The sequence below is a fragment of the Corvus kubaryi genome, unplaced genomic scaffold (assembly GCF_017639235.1).
Source record: "Corvus kubaryi isolate FWS band 111438036 unplaced genomic scaffold, C.kubaryi_AGA036_p1.0 37397, whole genome shotgun sequence".
Taxonomy (NCBI): Eukaryota; Metazoa; Chordata; class Aves; order Passeriformes; family Corvidae; genus Corvus; species Corvus kubaryi.
This window is the reverse complement of record NW_024581136.1, coordinates 14,626,264-14,649,407: the sequence shown is the minus strand read 5'-3', so window position 1 is coordinate 14,649,407 and position 23,144 is coordinate 14,626,264. Positions and strand designations below refer to the sequence as shown.

Below are 23,144 nucleotides of genomic sequence, written 5' to 3'. Positions count from 1 at the left end.
ATTACCTTTAGAAATTCTTACAGATACAAGCCACTTACTAATCACAACAAAACCAAACTGCTTTTCACATTTTTAATGAAAGATTCTCGCATTCCACTGCTACCCAATCTTAGGAAATCGCAGGTGTAATATTTTTCAGTACGTGTATTCACACAGTGCCACCCACAAGCACATTCACATCTGAAGCCCTGCTGCACATAACCTCAACACGGTCCCCTTGAGCACAGTTCCTGGCAGCTTCCTGCAGGCTGCAGAACACCAAGCTCCCAGGTGCCACTGGAAAATGCTTCAGTGAAGATCAGTAAAATGAAACAAGAATTTAACTCTGTGTGTTGCAGTTGCATTACAATAAAAACGGCAAATTCACTTTTGGAATCCAAGCTGACCCTCGGTTGCTGTGCAGCAAGAAATACTCACTGCAGTCAAGTGCTGAATTCAGAATAATTACAGATGTATTTCATCTTCCCCTGGACTTTGAGGCTGAGCTTACACCAAGCTGTCAGCAGTGGTACTCAAGCTTGCAGTTTTGAAGTTTTGCCATTTAAATTACAAAACTTTTGGTACCCAAAGGGGTTTTATGGTCATGAATGAGGACATCTGATACAAGAAGCTGGGTTTCCAGGTCAGCAAGGAGATAGAGGCCATTTTTAGGAAGCTTTTCAGCATAATGCTGCTGCTGGCTCTTCACCTCCATCAGCATCGACGGTATTGCTCTGACCCCAGCCATTCCTGAGGGAAAAGGGGTTCCATTGTGAATCAATAGTACTGGAAATGGCACCATGGAGGAACAAGGTAGAGGAACAACACTGTCTCTGGTGTTATCTACAACACTTTTATAGGGCTGTAAGTAATATAAAGTTATGTAACAACTGTGCCCTTAACAAACTACTGTGTCCTGCTGGTGAACACTTTATCCAAATTAAACTGGAGAGGGAGGGAATAGAGAGAACATTAAAGCTTAAGGAGAGAGCAATCCATACCTTCTGCAGTGCCAGTGCAGATCTGTACTGTAGCCATGTCTCAGTAGTTACATGGATTTGCTACTTACATACCACACATGTTAAATGGGCTGAAGAATCCAGAACATTTGGGATTTTTTGCAGTTTGAAGGCTAAGATGTCTGTGGTGGTTTGGATGTGGGCATCAATGATGATGACTCAACATTTAGAACTAATTCAGTAAAGGAAAATGAAGAACAGAGGCTTACTGGGTTTAACTGATAGACATTTTAAGGAGCACATGTAATAAAATACCTGATTTTACATGTGTTTTCCTTCAGGAAATAGCACTAAGTAGTTGCACGGTTCTTTTTTGTCAAAGATTTTGAACTGTTCTTAAACTATGAATCTCTTTCTCTGGGAAAGTAAGGCACAGAGTGGTGTAAACAGCTTGCCAAGCAGCCAGTGGCAGAGCCAAAATCAGAATTCAGATTGCCTGCCCACCTGTTTCCCTCTATCCTTGCTGCTGAGCAAGTTACCCAACATGAAAGCTTTTCAGATGGAAGAACAAGAGAGCAAGCAAAGGAGTGAAATTAAATTTAAGCAGAGCGAAAATGACCAGTCTGAGAGTCTAAGTAAGCAAACTGCAAAAAAGAAATAGTAAAAACATTGTAAAATAAAATTAGAGATTACAATAAAGAAGTATTTTCCATTTTAACGCATGAGAGCTAATGGCATCCTAATGATTTTCCTCATACACAGAGGGCATTGGTGCAAAACTCTGAATGAAACCATTCATGCTCTTCTGTGTATCTTTTACCAGAAGATATCCGTGCTCCTAACCCAAGATGCTCCTGATTTCTGTTCCTGTTGCCAGCCTGTTTTCACTGCGTGTCATTCCAGTGCTGGGGAAAGCATCAGCCTGACAGCTCCGCAGGCTGGAGTTCCCCCTCCGAGTGCAGGGAAGGATGTGAGGCAGGAGGCAGCTGGTCCCCCAGAGCCTTGGCTCTCCCCTGCCCCAAAGCAGCCCTGGCTTGCAAGAGAGTCACTTGGGGACAAGGGCAGTGCTGGCTTTTGTGATGCTCCTGCTGCTGAAATTGGACTGAGGCACAGCTCACATCATCCATTAGGCTGGGCTGACACGGAAACAGCTCCTGGTCACTCGTGGCCTGGGCTGGGTTGGACTGGGCAACAGGCCATGAACAAAAAGCCTCTGTGAGCAATTCCCAGCTCCTCGGAGCCATCCAAGCCCCTGTAATGCAGCAAAAGAAGAGGCACTTTTTAAAATGAAGCTTCTCACAAGTGACAGGGAAGCAGTCGCCCCCACACACACCTTATTCACTCACTGCTCTGAATTGGCATTCCTTCAAGAGCTGGGAAGGGCCCAGAGCTGCTGATTCAAAGACACTTGGAATAAGAACTCAAGATTGGAAGGTTTTTGTTCCTTCCTGGCTTGTTGCTTCTTTCTATGGCCTGCTCTGCCTGCCCATGCTGAATGTCAATCAGCAGAGCAGTAGCACCTTTGCAAAGAAGCCCCAAGTATCTTGCCAAATACATTAACAAGCAAGTGGAAAAAACCTGAGGTTTCCATTACTCCAGAGGAAAAAAGGCTGGATTAGAGTGGTGGAGCTGAATGCTGGACAGGGACAAAGGGTCAGGAATCAATAAAGCTGTACATTCTTGTTTAAACTACAGCAGCCACAGAGGTGTCTTTTCCAGAAAAGATTTCTAAATTATCCTCATAGTGCATCCACAGCTGATTCTCAGAAACATTTGCATCAAATACTCCTGGAAAAATTTCCATAAGGAAACTGCCAGAATGAGCTGCTAATTGCACATGCAGAGAATCTTACGTCAAAGTGGCTGTGATCAACCCAAAGTATTTCTCAAAAAAGGCAGTTTCATTTTTATTCAAGTCTCTGCCACCTTATAATTGACAGCTATTTGATGTTCTTGGAATGAGTAACAGCTCCGTTTATTATGAATTTCTTACAATCCTGCAGTTAGGACCAGCCTAAGTAAGCAAACAGAGAAAACTGATTTGAATTCAACAAATTCAAGTCTCCCTCTTTGATGGCCTGATGAAACTGGATCGTCTTGATCTTTTGTTACTACTGAATAGCTGGGAATAGGTTTCTATTGCAACCTGTCAGTTTGACAGCTCCATTTAGAACAGGAGCTGTTTTCCTGATGATTTCCATGTGAAGCTCCAAGTGACTGAGCATTTCATTTTTTCATTTTAGCAAGCAAATGTTTTGTATTTACTATGTTTAACAACATTTTCAAGGTCAATACAACAGGATATTCCCTACAATTGTTTAAATTATTAATATAACATTTTGAATCTTAGAAATAAATACAATGGTTTTAAGGTGGTTGGCTAAATTCTGCAGCTCCATTGATTAAAATCCTAAATAATTCCATTCATTTCACGAAATTCATTGCAGTTTCAAGCAACTGCAACAGGGAAGAAAATTTATCTAATCTTTTTGCAATGTTAAAAACCAGAAAGAACAAATGAGCACTCAGTAGTGCTAATATGAACCCTAACATTGTCTCCATTGGGATGTAACAAAAAGATACTTAAACTTTTAAGGCTAAATCATGTTCAACAGTGCCTATTACACAGGCAGGGTTGGCTTCTCAGAGCAAGTATGAGAAGAGGTTTGGCTATTGTTTGGATTTCTTCAAGTTTCCTGCAAGATCCCACTGCAACAGGGAAGTGGAGAGTTGAGAAATAGACCTGGCACAGTAACCTCATTGATCCCTCAATTATTTCTGCTAAAAGGAAGACAAATAAATATAGCAAGAGGAATTGGAGAAGTCAGGCCATGCTGGCTTGTGTGTGCACTGCAGAAATGAGTAGATAAGGCAGAAATGGGATAATGTCCCTGCATGATTATCTTCAGACTACCCTGATTAGTGACAAACAGTAGAGAGCTGGAGATCTATACAAATGTCATTAGACCGAGGGTTGTAATGTGATTTAGTGACGTGGCTGCAGTGATAGCTGGTTCCCTTGACACAGCAAAACAGGTGGTGCTTTAGCACTGTTGGTTCACCACTGTGCTAAAAAGCAAGAATCCAGCAGAAATGTGTGTCTGTGTGAGGAGGGAAGCAAGGGATAGGTGCCTATTTGCATCACTGTGTATCAAACTGGTGACAAATTGGCTTGGGCAGAGTCAGGGCCTAAGACAAAAAACATCCTTCAAAACCCTGTACCAGTGCAATGGGGTCTGATCTCTTCAGCACACAAAGTCAAGAATATTTCCTTTTCCCACTGTTCCACTGCCTTTTTTTTCTCTCATTCCCATTCACTTTGCATTATCTTGGACTCCCCCAGGCCAGGCTGTCACAGGCATCTTCAAGTGGCACCTGCCAGGGAAGCTCTGCAGCAGCTTCTGCTGCACAGTTTTGTTTCAGGGGCTCTCCAGTCCCAGTCCCACTGTCTGGGCTCCAGCCAGCCCTGCCCATGCTCAGACTGCTTTTCCTGGTGATCTATTGGGCAGTTGTCTTCCCATAAAAGGGCAATTTTTATCTCTTCTCTCAAGGGAACTAGCAAGAAATAAACTTTTTTTGGGATAATGAGAGAATGATCTTTGTAACCCCATAAAACTTTTGGGGTTGTTTTTATAATCTTAATTATATCCTAGTTAATTTAAACTGGTGGTCGCTGTGATATAGCAGCATCATCTACTTCAAGGCATCATACCAGGAGAGCAGAAGAAAGTCTGTAGGAAATTGCCCCACTCCTTTTCTACCCTTCAGCCACTTAAGAATGACAGAGACCCTCTCTGATGATTGGCAGAGTCTGGATATGCCCAGTGCAGCAACCTCAATGCATTCATAAGCAAATGGTTTTTGTCATTAAATGACAAAGTTTTAGGAATAACTGAATCTTAGTATATTTATTTCCAAACAGTTTCCACCCATGAATAAAAAAACAAAACCAAACCACAAACAAAAAACAAACCACACAACACAAAAAGACAGTGAACATATAGGACAGAAGGAAGTTAACTATTTGAAATCTTGGTTGTCCAATTCATATTGGTGATTAGGTTCTTTAAAGACTAATTGCAGCTGATCTAGTTTTTAGCATTTTATGCTATGTCTATCATCAATCTACACCGCATATGAATACGGTTTTCTGGTTTACAACCTTGATTTAATTTTGTTTGTAAACACTGGGAAACAAATGCAGCAATGTTGTGCAACTGATGAACAAGGCCCTGAAATACAGCTCACAAAACCATATTCCCTCTCACTTCCATCCATCTTCTGGAGGACATAATGCAGTTACTGTTCATCTTCCTTCGTGGTCATACTGTTCATACCAGTGGGAGGACGCTCCCTCCCGACATATGACTGGGCAAAACATCAGTGTGCATTGAAAACATCCCCTGCCACACTGTTGAGGCACTCTGTGTCCAGGCAGAGATGGATGGAATGAAAATACCTCAAGATGGGAAAGGGAGGAGGTGGTTCACAGGCTTTGGCACTTCCTTGGAGCCTCGGCAAGGTAAACAGTAAATGATGTCACAGATATGCCTGAACTCCCTGACAAAGCAGGGAACCAAGTCCTCAGCACTGAGGGATCTTCTAACACAGCTATTTCTGTGATCATTCTGTTTTCCTACAGTATTTGTAAATTCACAGGGGAAGGAGAGGGATTATGCACAGAAGACGGTGCTGTGCTTTCTGTTTATTCTGGACACAGAATAATACCCAGAGCTTCCTCTGAAAGCCTGCAGAGGACATGGGCTACAAGAAAGCCTCTGAGAGGAAGTGCTGAAAAGTAAATAGGCAGCACAGGCAACACTGCTGAGACACTGCAGAAGTCAGGCAGCGTATCAGAGTTTTGGTCTGCACCCTGAACGTAAACCTGGGAGTCAGAAATTGCCATATAATTCTTTCTGCAACATATAATTACATTCTTAACCTCTTTGTCTTTTTTCCTTTTTTGATAAAGAGGAAATAATTCATTTCCAGGAATATAAGTGGCTTTAATTCACTTGGATCAAGCCTTTTTCTTTTTTCATTTTTCATTTTTCATTTTTCTTTTTCTTGTTTCTTTTTTCTTTTTTTCCAATTCAGTGCCTGACTCAGAACCATCATTCTTAACTGCTTCTGTCAGACTATCCCACATTTCCCAGTGGTTTTTACTACTGCAGTTTGGAAGCACTCTTTGTTCTTATAGTCCTAGTGCCTACCAAGGCTTTTCTTTTCATGTTCTTTGACGTTTATTCCCTAGGAGCCGGATCCTTGTGTCCTTACATGTGAGCCAAATCTCCCAATGAATTTGCAAACATGCAGGATCAGCAACTTAAACAGTTTATTTGTTCTTCAGGGTTTTCTGTGTTCACAGGAAAAAGGACGCCTATAGGCAAACACAGCATCACTAGGTTTCATCTACACAAAAGGGAAGCTTAGAGAGGAAGGAAGGCACAGCAGTGCAAAGTTAACGATTAAAAAACAAAAAACCAGCCTTCTTAGGTTTTTTTTCCTGAGAGGATGGTGGTGACAGATGCAGTTTCAGGACACTGAACTTAACATGTCTCTTGAAATACATCAAAAGACTCCTCTGCTGGGTTTGGCTCAGTGTCAGCTGATTCCAGTGTGTTGTCAGAATAATATAAATCTTTGGCTGTATTTTTGAGACACCTTTCAGCTTGGATATCTATACTACATTTACATTTAGGAACCTGGAATTTCCAATGGCCTGGCACCTCAAGCTGAGAACTGCCTGCTCCCATTTACTTCAGCTTTGGTGTTTGCATCAGAGCATTCTGGCCAGGCGCGTTAGAAAATGTAATGTATTCAGCTTATGTCCTACATATAAGTTGAGATCAGCATCAACGACCAGATCCAATCTGCAGCATTAATTCAAACAAACAGCATTGCTGACAACATGATTGCTATGGATAAGGACTCCATCTCACAAATTTATATATTAGAGAATCTTCAAATTTCACTTTAATACAGGTGTCCCTCTTCTGATGTCAGAAATTTTATGGCAAGTAGTCTTGGTGATGAGCCAAGATTTGACACAATCTAACTATCTAATTTTGTGAAAATTTGTGGTGAGACAAGACCATTAATATATTCTTCTGCAGCAGAATGAAAACCTTTTCTTGCTCTCTGTCTGCCCTGCACATACAGAACAGAGCTATTGCTATGGATCAGTGGATTTTCCAGCCAGAGAGATTATTCTGATCTCTCAGTCTGGCATTTTACAGCAACAGTCAGCCATATTCCCCGAGAAGTTTGTGCATCAGATCCCTTAACTTGCTGATGTTAATTCAGATTACATGTGTGTAGTCTTATGTGGACAAACCCTCAGTTTGCTGTGCATGTGAAACATCACGTTTCTCCTCCAGCTATGCCAGTGACCCACACCACTGGACACATATGCCTCATTTCCAGTCTGACTGTACCTGGACTCAGCTTCCTGCTATTTGATCTAAGTACATTCCAAGAATATATTTTGTTGAATTGTTCATAATTTCAACGGGATAGAGTTTGGGACATGTAAAACTGATTAATATGTACTTCCACAGGCGTTTTACAGACTTTTACCCTAACTTTGTCGATTATTTAGGTCCACCATTCTCGCATTTTCTGTAAAAATCAGGGGGATCCATTCACAGACATTTACACAATTTTGTTTTCTACACTGCTTCGATTTCAGCTGAGATAATTTCCATACATGGCAGGTCCATCTGCACACAAAAAAGCAAAGGACAGGGGTCTGACTGCTCAGCTGAAATCAGAGGCCACGAGGCCCAGGTACTTCTACCTCTTGCTGAGAGTGTTTTGTGCACTTCTGTATTTAACCTTGAAAACAGAACATATGAGAGAGTGCCACCACCTATAGAAGTTTATGCCACATCGGCACTACTTTGCCAGCATTCCAACAGAAAAATCACATTTTGCAGAGCCTATTTTACTCTAGTGACATTATAATTGGTGTCAAGGCCATCAGGGAAAGCATCAAGCAGACATAAAGTCTGCCATGAGATTTCAGCTGTTTGTGCTACTGCATGTGCCTTTATCCCTGATGGCATCCCCCAAACCAGAGAGAATCATCTTTCTATGAAAGAATTCAGATAAATCCATGCTAGAACAATGCAATGCTCTGGAACACTGAAACAGCTTGTGAATGTGAAAATCATTCACCAGTACAAAACCAGGGCGTTGCTGCATTGTCTGCAGGAGATAGCAACGTTCAGCCCTCGGGGGATACAGCAAGGAAAAATGAATGCAGCAGGAAATCTTTCTAAACAAGAAGTTGGCCACATGCTAAGAGCCATATGCACTTTATGTCATAAAAGCTTCCCATTTAAAGATGCTGCTCCTTCAGGCAAGAGTCACCTAAGCATAGTCCTCTTCCTAAAAAAAATAAAACTCAAAAACCCTTGAAATGAGGAAAAATTCTTCAGGTTTTTTTTCTTATTATGTTATAGTTTACCCCTCTGGACAATAACACCGAATATAGAATTTCTTACATATTATTTTTTCTTTATTTTTTGGTGCTTGTTTCACAGACTGAAGAAAATGACTGTAAATCAGTTTGCATTCAAAACACCACACTTGCACCCAAAAGAACAGGATATTACACCATTAAAAATAAGATTCAGTATAATGGAAAAATTTTCTGACTGACAGCATAGCACCTTTTGAGTCATAAATTCTCATTTTTAAAGGACAAAAGGGACTATCACATTCACTGTCTGAATTCCTACATAACAGAGACAATGTAATTTTAGACAATAACTCCTACGTCAGTCCTGCCTTCTGATCTGCAAGAAAACCTTCTACTTTACGTGTTACACCCTGCAAGCAGAATACCCAGGGATTCTTCATCTTTATCCATAACAATTATCAAACAGATTTACAAAAAAATGATAAGCAATAGGGCAGAATCAAATCCTGGTTCTAAACAATTTAACATAGATGAATCAGCACACGGAAATAATAATGATAGGATGGGAATATATTTTAGAGACATCATCTTTTACAGGATAAGCACAGGGTAAAATCAAACTATTTTATACTTCACAAAGTTCCTGTAATTGGATCTTGCAAAATGGCTAAATACTGTAATGGATCTGTTGCTTCATTAGCACACTCTGACATCCTGCAGCACCACATCCATCAAGCTCCTCATTCCCTCTGGGAAAGGCTCCTGCAAGGGGCTGGCAGAGACGTGAGTCAGGCTCTGTAGGATCAGCAGACTGGTAGGTTTTGCTGTGCACTGGCTGCAAACCAGGGAGTCTGGGGCCAGGGTGCCAAATTCGGAGGGAGAACAGGTTGTTCTCCCTGCTAAGGGCACCAGTGATAGCTACAAGTGATTTCTGATGGTTTTGAATCACCATGAAGCTGTTGTGGGCGAGTACGAAGTGGTGAGACAAAGATTATACTTTGGCCAAGGGACCTCCAGGCCAATTTGTAACTTTGTGTTTGTCTGGAAGAGTCACAGCATGATATTTCTACCCCTGCCTGCCTTTATACAGTAAATTAAGAAGTGTAAAAATATCGTTAGGAGTACCTCAGGTTAGAGGATCTCCTAAGAGCACTGATAAACCTAGCTGAACGTTTCTGTTCATGGCCTAATTAGTATAAAAAAGCCAAGATGAGATTTTCAAAGGTTGTGAGACACCCAGTCCTATGTTAATCTTAACTTTCATCTTATATTGCTTCTGTATTTATATGTGTTTTTTTAAATTAGATCATCTTTAATTTGGAACAGTTTAATATCTGAAACACCTTATTCATATCACAGAAACACTAAACTGAAGTCTGCATTACAAAACTGGAAATAAGTTAAAACCTGAAAATGTGACCTCTGTCTTCAAGCCTGTCTTAGCTCATAAATCTGTAATCAAGGCCTAAAGGTTGTAACATTTATGCCAAATAGCCCCAAAACACAGGGTGAGCAGGATACTTTCCTGAACTCGGAGACTGGAGGCACCACCTATGCCCACATGTAGTTTTCACTGTACATTATTTCGTAACCTTGAACACTTCATTTTGCAAAATTAGTATTGCTTTGTGTTTTATCTTTTAATAGAACTGTGATTATACTGGCAGTAACACTGACATGGTTCTTGTGCTGTGAATCCCATCGTTAGACTAAGGACTGGAAAACACAAATCACTCAGATCAGATAACCTAAACAGAGGGAAATAAACACAAAAAGCTCACTTACCATGACAGTTCTGGAATTGCACCAGGGATGAACTTGTCTCTGTGGGCTCTCCCAGCTCCCAAATCCTAAAGCATCACCTGCACCAGGGTGATGCCCAACCTTGTTGCCATTGCATTTAAACAGAAAGCCCCTCAGCTGAGCTCAAGCTCTTTGCCTTCCCATTCACTGGTGGTTTAAGCAGACATTTGATTTTTCTATTCTGTGTTTGCCTGTAACTATTCTTAGCAGCTAATAACTGACACCCTCGGGAGCGTGATGTCAGCACACTCCGCACTTACGGAGCTCTCCCAAGTCAAACCCAGATCTCAGCACAGTGAGCTGGCTCCTTAGGCAGGGCTGAGGGACTGACACCACCACAGCCCAGCCCAAACAGACCAAACAGGAGCAAGTTCATCTCAGTTAAAGAAATCTCTTTCCCTTGTAAGTAATCTGCAGTCAAGATTTGAAAAATGGTATTTGTTTTTTGAGGCTGCTGAGTACTTTTTGCAGGACTAATAAAAACACAGCCTTACTGGCCATCCTCTTGTCAGTGTCACACACAAAATTTTTGTGGACTTTTGGAATTAACACCAGTCCACTACCCACATCACAAAGAAAGCTACTGAACAATCAACGAGTGGCAGCTTTTTTAGTGATCTCAGCAGAGGCTACAGTGATCACAGACACTGAACCTTTCCACTCACCAGTATTTGCTCCCAGTGTATTAAATGATTCATCACCCTAGAAACTTCCATTTGGTTGGGTACAGGAGGCATTTCTAATTTCCCTTCAAAAGATGAAGTTCCATTCCCTTGCTCATCCTGTAGCTCTTCTTTATACCTCTCACAGTTTAAGTTAATTTTTCTGAAAATAGCTACACGCAACTGTAGAAATACTCTAGAGAAGTTAACATTCATTGTAAGGTGGCACCAATATTTCCTCCAAATTGTTAAAAACTCTCACCTTCCAGGACTGCATTATCTTTTCTACCCCACCCAATTATACTCCAATGTTTTATCACATTCATCCTTCCACTGCTAAGTGCACTCAGGTTTGTTTCCATCTCTGCTACATACAGTTCACAAAGCCCCAGGTTATAGATGAGGTTATTATTGAACCCAATGTGTCTGGCTTGTACAGTAGGAGACTTAATTATATGACATCACCAGCAAGCTGGTAAAAAATTTACCTTAATCCTTTTTGAACATCAACCCAGTCTTCCTCAACATTGGCAATGCCTCCCAATGTGTCTTACCTAGGAATTTCGCCTCACCACACTGGTAAATATATTAAATAGACCAGGTCCCAGGACTAACCCCAGAGAAACATCACTAGCAACATTTCTCCAGCCTTGCCACTTTCTTTGGAATAGAACTTTAGCCAGCTCACAGTTCTTGTGTTCACCACCTTCACTTCCAAATTCAAGAACAACTTCCTGTGGGATATCATTTGCTGGAATCTAAATGGAGGAAGCTCACCCTGGATTATGTTTCCCCAGGTGCAAGAGCATACATTTGTTCTTGTTGAACTTCATAAGGAAGCAACAGTGGTTTCAGGTGTGGGGCAAGTGCCCACCATTGTGTGAGACCCAGAGCAGGCCCTGGGCTGGAGCCCTATGAGCAGTGTCCTCCTTATCCCTGTCCACAGCATTCCTGGTCACTTGTGCTCCCCAGCACAGCTGCAATCTCCCAAGGCTGCTCACGAGAGCTGCCAGAGCCCTCTGCTCCTCCTTGGGTTTCTCTGGCTCTGGGATGCCCTCTTGCACCTCAACCCAGTGCTCAGCCACAGGAGGTACCCCTGCCACAGCTGCCTCAACGAATGAGTATTTACACTGCCAACCGGATTTTAAATGTTGCACACACTTCCTGGTGACATTATCAGCTGAATTTGATCTCCTCTGTATAAAGGGCCACTTAATTGGAGGAGGAAGTTTCTTCTTACTGCTTTATTTAGGGATGGTGAATGCTGATGCAAGATCTGGTGATGAATGTCAGCCAATGTCAGCTTTCTTGTACCATGAAACATATTATTGTCATTGTTCCCCTGCTTCATTTGGTCTAAAAATAGCTTCCTATTATGTTACACCAGATCAGGCTTTCTTATGGACATACATACAGGAAAAAAGCTGGTGCTTATATTTTTCATTCCCGGTTGCAGCACTAAGTAAAACATACAGTGAGTATCAGGATCAAATCATAGCATCTGTCTGTTAGGATGTGTTGGTATAGAGCTGTCACCCACACGGCTCCTTGTCTGGTATTAAACAAGACAAGTGCCACAGAGAAACATGAAAAGTGTTAACAGTGCTGCAAGTCAGCTGCAAAGAACTTCTGAAGCTAGGCCCTGGATGCAAAATTTTCAGCAATTAAAATGAAAACTGTATTTTAAATCATAAATTTAAAAAAAATAACTCTTTTTTGCATTAAAAAAAACCTGTTTTAATGAAAACCCAAATTTTACATACCTTCCAAGTAAATAATGCTGTCTTATTAAATCTGATATGGCACGAAAACTATTGCTCTTGGTTTGGTTATGAACCTTGCTCTGCTCTTCGGAGATCTTATTGAACTAAACAACACAAGTTATGATTATGCCAAGGACTTTTATGAAAGTTTACCCTGATTGGAGAAATAACCTCCCATGTCTAGGTAGGAACATAGAGGAGTCTCTGACTTGGTTAAAAATGCAATGCACAGACCTAAGATTGACTGTGTCCTTCAGACAAATGATTCAGCCTCCACACACAAGATCTGTGTGTCATATACAGAACAGAAAGAGAAGCCTGAGGGGAAAAGGGAAGTTTCCCAAGGAAAGAATATTATCAAGCTTGGGTACAAAGTTGCCATTGCAGTGGCTCTGTATGGGCTGTGTTTAACACCAACCCAGGGGCTTAGGGCAGGCACTTTACCCAAGTCTCCTACAAAATCACTGAAGGGTGTCCAGCTCCTCCAGAGCTGCTTCAGAGCAGAAGCCATACTTGTGGACTCTGAATTACTTTCTGAAATAACATCCTCTGTATTTAATCTCTCAGTAATCCAGGAAAAATTGCCTTCCTTGTTTAGGCACCTGTGTTAGGCATGCAAGGTCAGGCAATAGGAATTGCCTCACACATCTCTTTCCCTGTGCCTCTGCACCCCATTTCTGTTACTATCAAATTTGGCTGAAGCTAAAGTAGCAGATTTTATCAGAGCAGTAACTGGTTCAACCACACTCTTCCTGCTCTGATACTTCTGGTTGTTTGCATGCCTAAACAGCATCTCAGTCTTTGATCCCCTCTCAGGAGCATGCGCTCTTAAACTTGACTATTTTTAGTTCCTCGTCTGTGACCATCTCCTTCAAGATGAAAGAGCATGGGATGATGATGCCTACATATGTTTGTGAACTGCTTTCATCCTGATTCGTGGAAATCCTTATACAGGAATAGCACACTACTTTTTTATAGACCTACAGTGACTGTTGGTCTCCTGGACTTCACCTGAATATCAATTTATTTGCCTCTTGTAATTTGTCAGACTTTGATAAAATCATTTCCCATTTCTGAGAAGACAGCACACTGCTTAATAAAAACTCCAGTCTACTTCTTGTCCTCCCTGCATTTGTGGGCATAGAGCACATTGATACATTGTCCTGTAACAAGAGACATAGAGGAGATGGCTTAAACTTTTTGAACAGAAAAATTACGATAAAATTCTTAAGAAAAAGTCAGTACATTATGCATGTGATTGACCTTCATTATAAAACACATTGAGATCTGTGGACGAAAACTACTAAATAAAAATAATTATTATCATTTAGGTTGGAAAAGACCTGTAAGATCATTGAGTCCGACCTTTAACTTACCATTGCCAAGTCCACCACTAAACCATGTCCCCAGATGCCACATCTATACATATTTTAAATACCTCTGGGGTGGTGGCACATCCACTGGCCTGGGCAGCTGTGCCAGGGCTTGACAATCCTTTCCATGAAGAAACTCTTCCTAATACCCAGTTTAAACCTCCCCTGGTGCAACTTGAGGCCATTTCCTCTTTTATTATCACTTATTATTTGGGAGATGAGACCAACACCCACCTTGCTGCAACCTCCTTTTAGGTCACTGAGTACATTACTGCTGCTCTGTGACAAATCTGAGCTTTACTTGAAACTCAAGGCTCTAAGTCCAGCCTTACCAAAGCCTCATCATCTGTGTGTTACCATATTTCTTCAAAGAAACTTGTTATTTAAGAGATTGAATGCCTGAAAATAGAATTACTATTTGGTCTCACACCAGTTGTTTTCCTCTGTACTACAAACTGAATGAAAACAAAGCAGATACAAATGGACAATTTTATTTTCAAGCTGATTAGATTTTATAAAGCCATTCAGAAATTTATTTTGAGCATACCCTGTGTTTCTGTAAGACCAAAAATATTGCCCTCAATTCTGTAAGATTTCAGCTTTTTCTTAACAACCCCCCTGCTCCTTTTGGATGGGTTTTAGTCTTTTTTTAAACCTCTTTAACAGGCAAACTGAATCCTGACTCTTGACAGCATACCAACATACCTAAAACAAGAAAGTGTATGTGCTGAATGCTTCCTTTGCTACAAGCTTCAGATCAAGTCTTTGATGAGAAAAACACATTCTCTTTTGAAAGCTGAAACACTTCAGCAAATACTGCTGCTTCACTGTAAAGAAAAGCCTCTTCAATAAAGGGCTGTGAATTCACATTCCCAATCCAAACTGTGCATCACAGTCTGAATTTCCTACTAAAATGCCTCCCAGAGACTAAATTCAGCCTTAATTCAAGTTTGTGTGGCCAGCAGAGAATTAAGGAAACCCCACAGTAGAGTCTAATGGCTCTAACAGCTTCTGTGCTAACTCCCATATTCCCTCCACAAAGAACGTAGCCAGGGAAAGGAGCATTCTTCAAAAACAAAATGTTTCAGAGGAAGATGAAAGAATCCCCATCCAAAGTGGGCAATTCAGAAGAAGTCCAGCCTCTAAATGATATTTCCTTTTAGCCTCCATTGAACATTAATGCTCATAACTCTAAATTTCGAACTTGTTTTATGATATTCTTTCTACACTACATCACACTACCCGGTGTATAAAAACAATGGCATGAAAGCCTCTAATTCTAGCTGTCATAAGTTAAAGAATAAATGGCAGCAGAAGCTTTCGCGTATAATTGCGGGATTTTAGGTGACTACAGACAAAGTTCTCTTTTCTGTGCGTGCACAAATGCTCAACCCTCCAAGCAAAATCTCAGGAACTGTATGAAGTTGTGTGTGCTTAGGAGTTAATGGTGAAGGTGTCACTATGCTCAGAAATAGAGCCAGCTTTCCCATGTCACATTCAGCTTATTAATAACCCCATTATTTCTGTTGCAATGGCACATGTTTCTCCACGCCTTGTTATTGTTACACGACTGCAAGAGCTTTCAGAATCGCTTCTGGCTGAGCTTGAACAGGTAAACTATAAAATCCAGCTTGAATTGAGGTTTATGCTGAAATGCTACTGCAATTCACCAGATGAATGCTGAGTGACACAGAGTATGCAATTATGCAAGAAGAGTGTTTGCAACAAGCCATCTTGGAAGTACTTCCATTTGTGAGAGGATTTTTTCATATTCAGAATCTGAATACATTAAAAAGCCTGTAATCACTTAATAGAGTCAAATCTGCAATTCTTAATTCTGAATATCTTCTATAACGAAATGAGCTTCTCAATTCTTGTGATTAACTTGCAAACAAAGCCAAATACAAGAAGCTGGCTCAGAAAAATCAATGCAGGAAATCACTGCCAGATTTCTCATAAATATTTCTGCCTTAGAAACCACTGGAATTTACACTCTTTTTATCACACATTGTATAGGACTATATGCAATTACAGCACTTCCTACACAAAATAATACAGATCTGGGTAAGATCTTGCATAAATGGAGATGAAAATTCAATGCAACCTCCTGGCAAATTGCCAAAGTGGCCCTTATGCTTAGAAAACAGTGCATCGATCTCATCTGATCTGTGTTTACACGTGTATGCCAATACTGCCACAAAGCTGCTTTGTTTAGATGTGCATTTTCATGACCTTGAAGCTCAGGATAATGTATTTCTTTTTCTATTCAGCATCTTCGCACAAGGGTATCTACAATCATTATAAAAAATCATGAGTTGGAGAAGTGGGGAAAAAAAAAAAAGGGACTTCAACTGCTCAGTTTCTAAATTAAGCTACATCTGAAGTTAAAAATAGCCCTTCCGACTGAAGATGCTATGCTGCCTGAATTTAAATAGCCTGCTTCTTTCCCTGACAGATAACATTTATTGTGTTCTCTGCTGCAAAAAAAATGCCTTCTATAAGGAGGCTACCTTTATTTTTATGTCCAATTTCACTTCACCTACCATGACAGAATTGAATAAAGTCAGTGTTCTGCCTGGGAAGTGTATCAATTTTGCCACACATATTTCTCCAATTTTGCTAAAACAGACCTAAAACCATGCATGTTATATATGCGTGACTTTTCCTAGCTCTTTCTTCAGATTTTTCTGGGAAAATCTCTAGTAAGAATATATTGTCTGAAATGCAATCAGATTTCTACTAGACATGTCCTAAAACTGCTTGTCCCATCTTTTTTGTTTACTTACATACATATATCTATTTCTAGATGTTTCGTTGCTGTTTCTGGATAAAAAGAAGTATGAAATGCAAGTACACGCTGCATATGTGAAATGGTTTACTCACAACTTTTTCCCAAGGAACTGAATGAAAAGGAGAAGAAGCTTTATCCCTTTTCTCTCCAGGCCTAACACAGAGCCAGCACAAGGATTTCTATTCTATCCATATTCCTACTGTAGTCAGAGGCTGAGATGTCATAATTAAGATACACAGGGCCTGCTTGTGCTACTCACATAGTAACTCCAACACTGGTTTTATAGCACATGTAGATTAGAAAGGTAAAAATTCTTTCAAGCCACCCTGACCCTTCTCACCAGTTTGAGTTAGTTCTTTTTGCCAGAATTTCTGGTGCTCCAATCTGCACAGTTTTTAATTCCAGTCACTGTATTCATGCTCACCCCTGAGAAAGTGTCAACTTTCCTCAATATTCATTCTAAATTTACTGTGCCTTCATCTCGACATTTTATGAGATTAAAATTAATCAGATTCACTTTTACATTTTAGGCAAGAAAATAAGAAAGGTGCACATCTAATGTGCAAAGTGAAACTTGAATCTTGCTGTGTTGAGACAACTCTGCTTTCCCCCTCTTTGCTAAATTGCAGATTTTATATGAGCATTCCCAAAGGAATAGCACAGAGAGACTCAGGAATAAGTAAATGAAAGATGAGATGGATATAAATACTCCTCTTACCCTCGAGCAAGACTTTCACATTGCAGTCACTTTGTGGACTAAAAGCCTGAAAGATCCCCAAAAGCTTTATAAGCATCAATAATATTTGCAATGATGTAAGCCAGGGGCAATGATGTAAATTCTGCAGTCCCTAATTGAATAAAACACTCATTGAAGTCAATAGGAATTGCAGTCAATTAAGCCGTAAATATTTCAGGTCCTGAGCTTTTTACATTAAAAAAATGAGGCATCTACAAGTACTTTCACTGGTCCAGGGCAATGTTTGCTCAGAAGCCTCTGAGAAAGCAGATGGGGCTGGAGCAGCCACATGGAGCTCAGGTGTGTAGTGTCAGTCACCAACTCCCACCACATGCTGGCAAGGTACCTGTTCCCTTATCCAGGTGAAAATGGGAGGCTGCTTTCACGTGAAGGCCTCAAGAAGCAAGGGCAGTTGTATGGATGGGGGCTGAACTTGACTCAAATTTCAGGTAATATGGTAAATAAAATTAAATCCTCATGAAATTTGATGTGCATGTCCAGAGCCCATCAGAGGAATGTAATTTCTCTGAAGAAGTGAACCCAGGCTATAGCCACAGCTGTTAATTACTTACCAGTAAATGGGTAGGTGTGTGGCAGGGTCCTGTCACGTACAGAACAGTTTATATTGTCCCTTGCTGTTGCACCCAGCTGTGAGAAATGAGAGGCATGTGTGCTGCCCCTGAGGAATGGCAGAGGAAGGAGGGTCTGTGTGCAGCCCTGGCACTGCAGATGGTTTAGGATCATTCCTGCTGCTGGAAGACAGGGCCTTGGCTGCCAGAAACCATTTGCATTGTGCTGTGTCAGGAGCTTCACAAAAGCACACAATAATGCATGTAATGAGTCTCCAGAATCACATTTGTGAGGCCTGGAGAACGTTTCTTTTTCCCAATATGAATTACTGAGTCATCCTGTTCATGTGAGACAGACTGAATTCTCTTCCCAAAGAGCTCCTTTGAATCACTATTACCACCAGATAACAGATGTTGCTCTCCAGGAAAGTTTTTCATACAAGCTCTTATAATCATGGGGATTATTTCAACTTGACCTTATAACTACAACAGAAAAGCAAGATGAACTGGGGGATCTCACAGGGCTGTGTGCTGCAGTACTTTGCATACCTAAGTAACTAGGCCTTGAACAACATGGCTACTCAAAACACTGCACAAAGAATAACAGAAACATCCATAGTCTTAGAAGGCAAATACTACTAATTCCCAGCTTATATAGGGGAAGAAACAAGCCCTGAAGTGTTTAATGGACTTGTCTGACGTCACACAGCAAATATGTAACAATTCAGCAATAAGTGATGGAATGTTCAAAAGCATCTCTCTTTGAATCTTAGAGCCTGTGGATGTACAATAAAACTCAAGTTAAATATTTTGAAAATAGGACTAAAAGTATAAATTGGAAGCTTTTAGTAAAGTGCTTTAAAATGCCCATCTTCTGTCAACCACTTCTGTTTTAAACCACAAAACATTTCCTCTCTAATTACTTGCTCAAAGTGAACCTTACCACGCACCTTAAAAGAGACATTGGAAATGCTGCAATACTTTCTGAATTTCAGCCTTTCCTAACAATGCATATTTCTGGTCAAGCAACAGTAACTTTCCTTCTGCATGCCTTTGTTGTGTTCCTGAATTGCAGTTTTGGATGATAAAGCACATTTTCACCATTCTTTTTTCAAAAATGCCAGTAACTGACAATTTAAAATCAGACATTTACATTGCAACTATTCCTGTGCCTTCTGGGGCCACTTTAACTAAGTTCATGCAATTAAATTATTCTCTAATGCTCTGAATACACATGTACCATGATTTTACACTAGAGTTTTGGAGTTACATCACCAGATTCCAGAAGCAACAGAGCTATGCTTACTCACACCAGTGGACAGTCAGGCCCAAGTAATGAAATAACAGCCTTGATTCCAAACAGTGGTAACAAAATACAAAACCATAAGGCTTTGGTTTGATAAAAATGAATTAGTAAATTTTTCATCTGATGGTCTCATTAATCACTACAGTCACAAATTAAAACTCACAGTATTCCTGTGAGATATAGATCCAGAGAGATACTGTTCATTAAAAAACCCTACAAACCAACCAACCAACCAACCAACCAACCAACCAACCAACCAACCAAAAAAGTAATCTATGCCAAATCCGGTAGATGATGTCTACCAGATAGAATAATCCATCAGGTCAGGAGAACTGACCTCCAGCAGCAAAGGCCACAGTTCAGACTGAGATGTCCAGTGCAGTGATAGCACTAATCCTGTTATCAATAGTGATTTGCTTTGTCATACACTATGTTTAGAAACTATTGTTCACTCAATGATTATTCACCTTCATTTATTTTTTTGCCTTCTGTTTCTCAAGGGATGAGGAGTTTGGGCTCCTGAATGTTTTTATACATTCTTGCACTTATCCAGCCTGTCTCAGTCTCTCCAGGAGGGACTTCTCTTTTGCCATCCTGACATGCCTCTTCTTGTTTTTCAGCCTGTGCCATACTTTCCCATCCAGGTCTGAAGCCTGACTTTTTGTCAGTAGATCAGTTTGTGCTGTTAATTATTCCTCTTTCCTATGTATTCAAAAGCACAAGATAAAGATAACAATCTGAATTCACCACTCCAGCATCAGACATGGCACTAAAAGGGTCCAACTGCTGAACAGCACTTTGTGTCACTGGGCAAACACTGTATCTCAGGCTCTAATGTCTCTACCCAAGCCCTGCTCCCTGGCTCACCACCCCAAACCCTGCATGCCAGCTTCACCAAGATGCTCCAGGAACCCCATCTCTTCCTGGCCTGCTCCCTGGAGCTCTCTGCTGCTTGGTTCACTGCACTCCTGGTACAAGCACCACTAAACCCCCTTGGTTCCACCCAGCCCTACAGCTCTCCTTCATTCCTCCCTGCCCTTTGCCTCCTGACTTCTCAGACATGGGAAGCTGCTGTACAATTAGAATTGCCAATCTCCTGCATCTCTCCTCAGAGCCACAGATATTGCCCTAATTATTGGCAGTTGTACTGTGAGCAATTCACAGTGCAGGCTCATTCCCTTCTCCTCCTTGCAGCTTCCCTCTCTCTGTCCCACTGTCTGGAAGTAAATGCTATTCTCTGCATAATACAGCCATGGAGCATTTTCAAGAGAAAGAGAGATGGTGAAGCAGATAGACAGGAAAAAGGTGGACAGAGGGATAAAGACTGAGGCTTGTTACCCACCATATTCTCCACAAAGGTTTACCTCTGAATTTCTCATTTGAAATCCTACTTTACTAATTAATATGCCTTATCTAAATGTCATCATATTATTTTTCTGTCAAAAGACACCACCAAGAATAATACAAAACTATCATTTTGTGGTTCTGCTTCCCAGATTACTATAAATAGTGAAATCATATGGAATTGAGATAAACATTAGATAACAATAAATTTTCTTTGCGCTTACTGATTTTTTTCCCCTACAGTGTAAGCATTTAATATTATTCATATCTTAAACTGCTTGAAAGTGATATCCAGCACACAGATGTCAAAAAACAGTAACAATTTTTAGAAAGAGGAGACAGGTCTACTTTCTGAACAAACATATTTTCTCAACAGCCTGATGAAAAGATCATTTTCATCTCAGACTTTTAAAATTGTTCCTCTGAATTCTCTTCTCTCTCACATATACACATCCAGACTCATTGCTGTGCTCCAGTAGTTTTGATAATGCAAAGCTATCATAAACACATCTGAACACATAGCAACATCTAAAATTCAGTAACTGGAATTTACCACATTAAATTAAGTGCCCCAATAAATTTTTCTACTGGGGAAAAGTGTGAGCCAAAGTTACACTCTGTATGTATTTGCAGTAAGCACAAAATAGAGTGAAATAAATATATGCTTTATACTGGTTAATATATGCCCTGCCCATCAGCACAGGTGAGATTGTCAGGATGTGAAGCAGATGTGTAGGTGAACATACATTAAGCAGCAAACAGTAATTCTGACTAGACAGTTAATAATTTGAACTTTGATATATTGGCAATTCTACAGAAAAACAATCCAACCACCTCAGCAATTGTCCGTCTCTCCCAGGAAGCCATCACACGAACAAGAAACTGTGCCAGAGTAATTCTAAGGGGGGTCATTTAAAACAACAACAAAAACCAAATGAAACCATCCCAAACCAACCACTTCAGTCACATATGCCATAACCCAGACTATACGTAAATACCTCATAGAAACTTCTGAGGTCATTGGGAATGTCTAAATAGATTATTTTTGCCTCATTTCTCATGTATTATCTAGGTGCCCTCCCATGCAAAAAACCAAAATCTGGGCCCATTCTGCAAGGGAATGACCACTGCCAGCTCACACTACTGATCCCAGTGCCAGAAAAAATGTTTGCAGTCTGGAGGATCTATTTTGTCATTGTCCATAGATGAGCAAAGAGTTACCTATGAGCCTGCAAGTGGCTATTCAATAGACAACATTTAAAAACAACAGGAGTTCAACATCTTCAGCATCCTATGGGACAGGACTCCTTTCTGGATTTTCAGTTTCCAGCTGATGTGGCCTAATATATACATACAGCACAACGAAGAGTATTCAGAATTTCCCATTTGCCTGAGAGGCAACCACGCTTCATGCTCTGAAATCTTCATTACAACACTCTGTGGGTTTCTTAGTTATAATTAATTCTTCTCAAAATATTTGAGGGATGAGTGGATGTATATGGTGATTGCAGCGGTGAGAGAGGCTGTGGGGTTCATAATTACAAAGAGAATAAAATCCTGCCCTCCTGTATATGCAGCACTACTAAGATTTCCTTGTTCACATTAGGCAAAACCTCTCTAATTTCAAGGTCAGCTACATGTGTTACAACAACAACAAAATAAAGTAATTATGCTCAGTGTTTTGAATAAATCCAGACAGGACAGTTAATAAAATAGAAAAATCCTCACTTACCTCAGTAGTTGTAAGCTGTTATTTCATACTGTGTAAACTTTCCCTCCCTGCTAACGAAACAGAAGTTCTGCAATCTTGATGCTAGAATAGCTCTCAAATACATACTGCAGAATACCAAAAAAGAGAAAGCCTATGTTGTCCTTACTAGCAGGCATCTCTCCAGGGATGATTGGTCATTACCCTGGCAACCCTCACAAATGGCAAATGACGTAAAGAGAATGGGAAAAAAAGCCACTGAGAGCAGAAAGCACTATATGCATTATAGATAGTTCTGGGAATCCATGCTCACATATGCATTAAATGGCTTCAGAGGAGCACAGGGACCTTCCATTTTGCAGAACTGCCTGCTGAGGTGAATAAGAAACTTTCTAATTTTTTTCTTAATCAAAGCATTGGGAGCATCTCTAAGTTTTTAATTGAAGCAAATTGGGGGTTGGTTATTTTAATAATTCAGACACTGGGTTTATTCTCTTTTTTATTTTCCAATTCTGTTAAAATTTCCCATTAAAAGAGCTCACAGTCATATTCAGACAAGAGCGGATGTATTTTTCATTATTCCTTTTCACCTTATTTGTTGCTACATAAAGTTACCTATTATTATATTTAATCACATTGTCTCATACCCTCATTTTTCCCTAACAATTCATTTGCACAAATTGTACAAGAGTTCTCATGTTTATGTTATTAAACACATTAGCAGT

General features: G+C 40.4%; 1 protein-coding gene across 1 annotated transcript in view; it reads right to left on the bottom strand.

Moving 5' to 3' along the window:
• The window catches only part of GNB4 (G protein subunit beta 4), a 59,089-nt gene extending 36,572 nt beyond the window's left edge, over window positions 1-22,517 (bottom strand). Inside the window, exon 1 of the mRNA XM_042042582.1 lies at window positions 22,444-22,517. The gene's annotated coding sequence lies outside the window, so the exon portion shown is untranslated. The remainder of the gene's footprint in view (window positions 1-22,443) is intronic.
• Window positions 22,518-23,144: the final 627 nt, after the last annotated feature.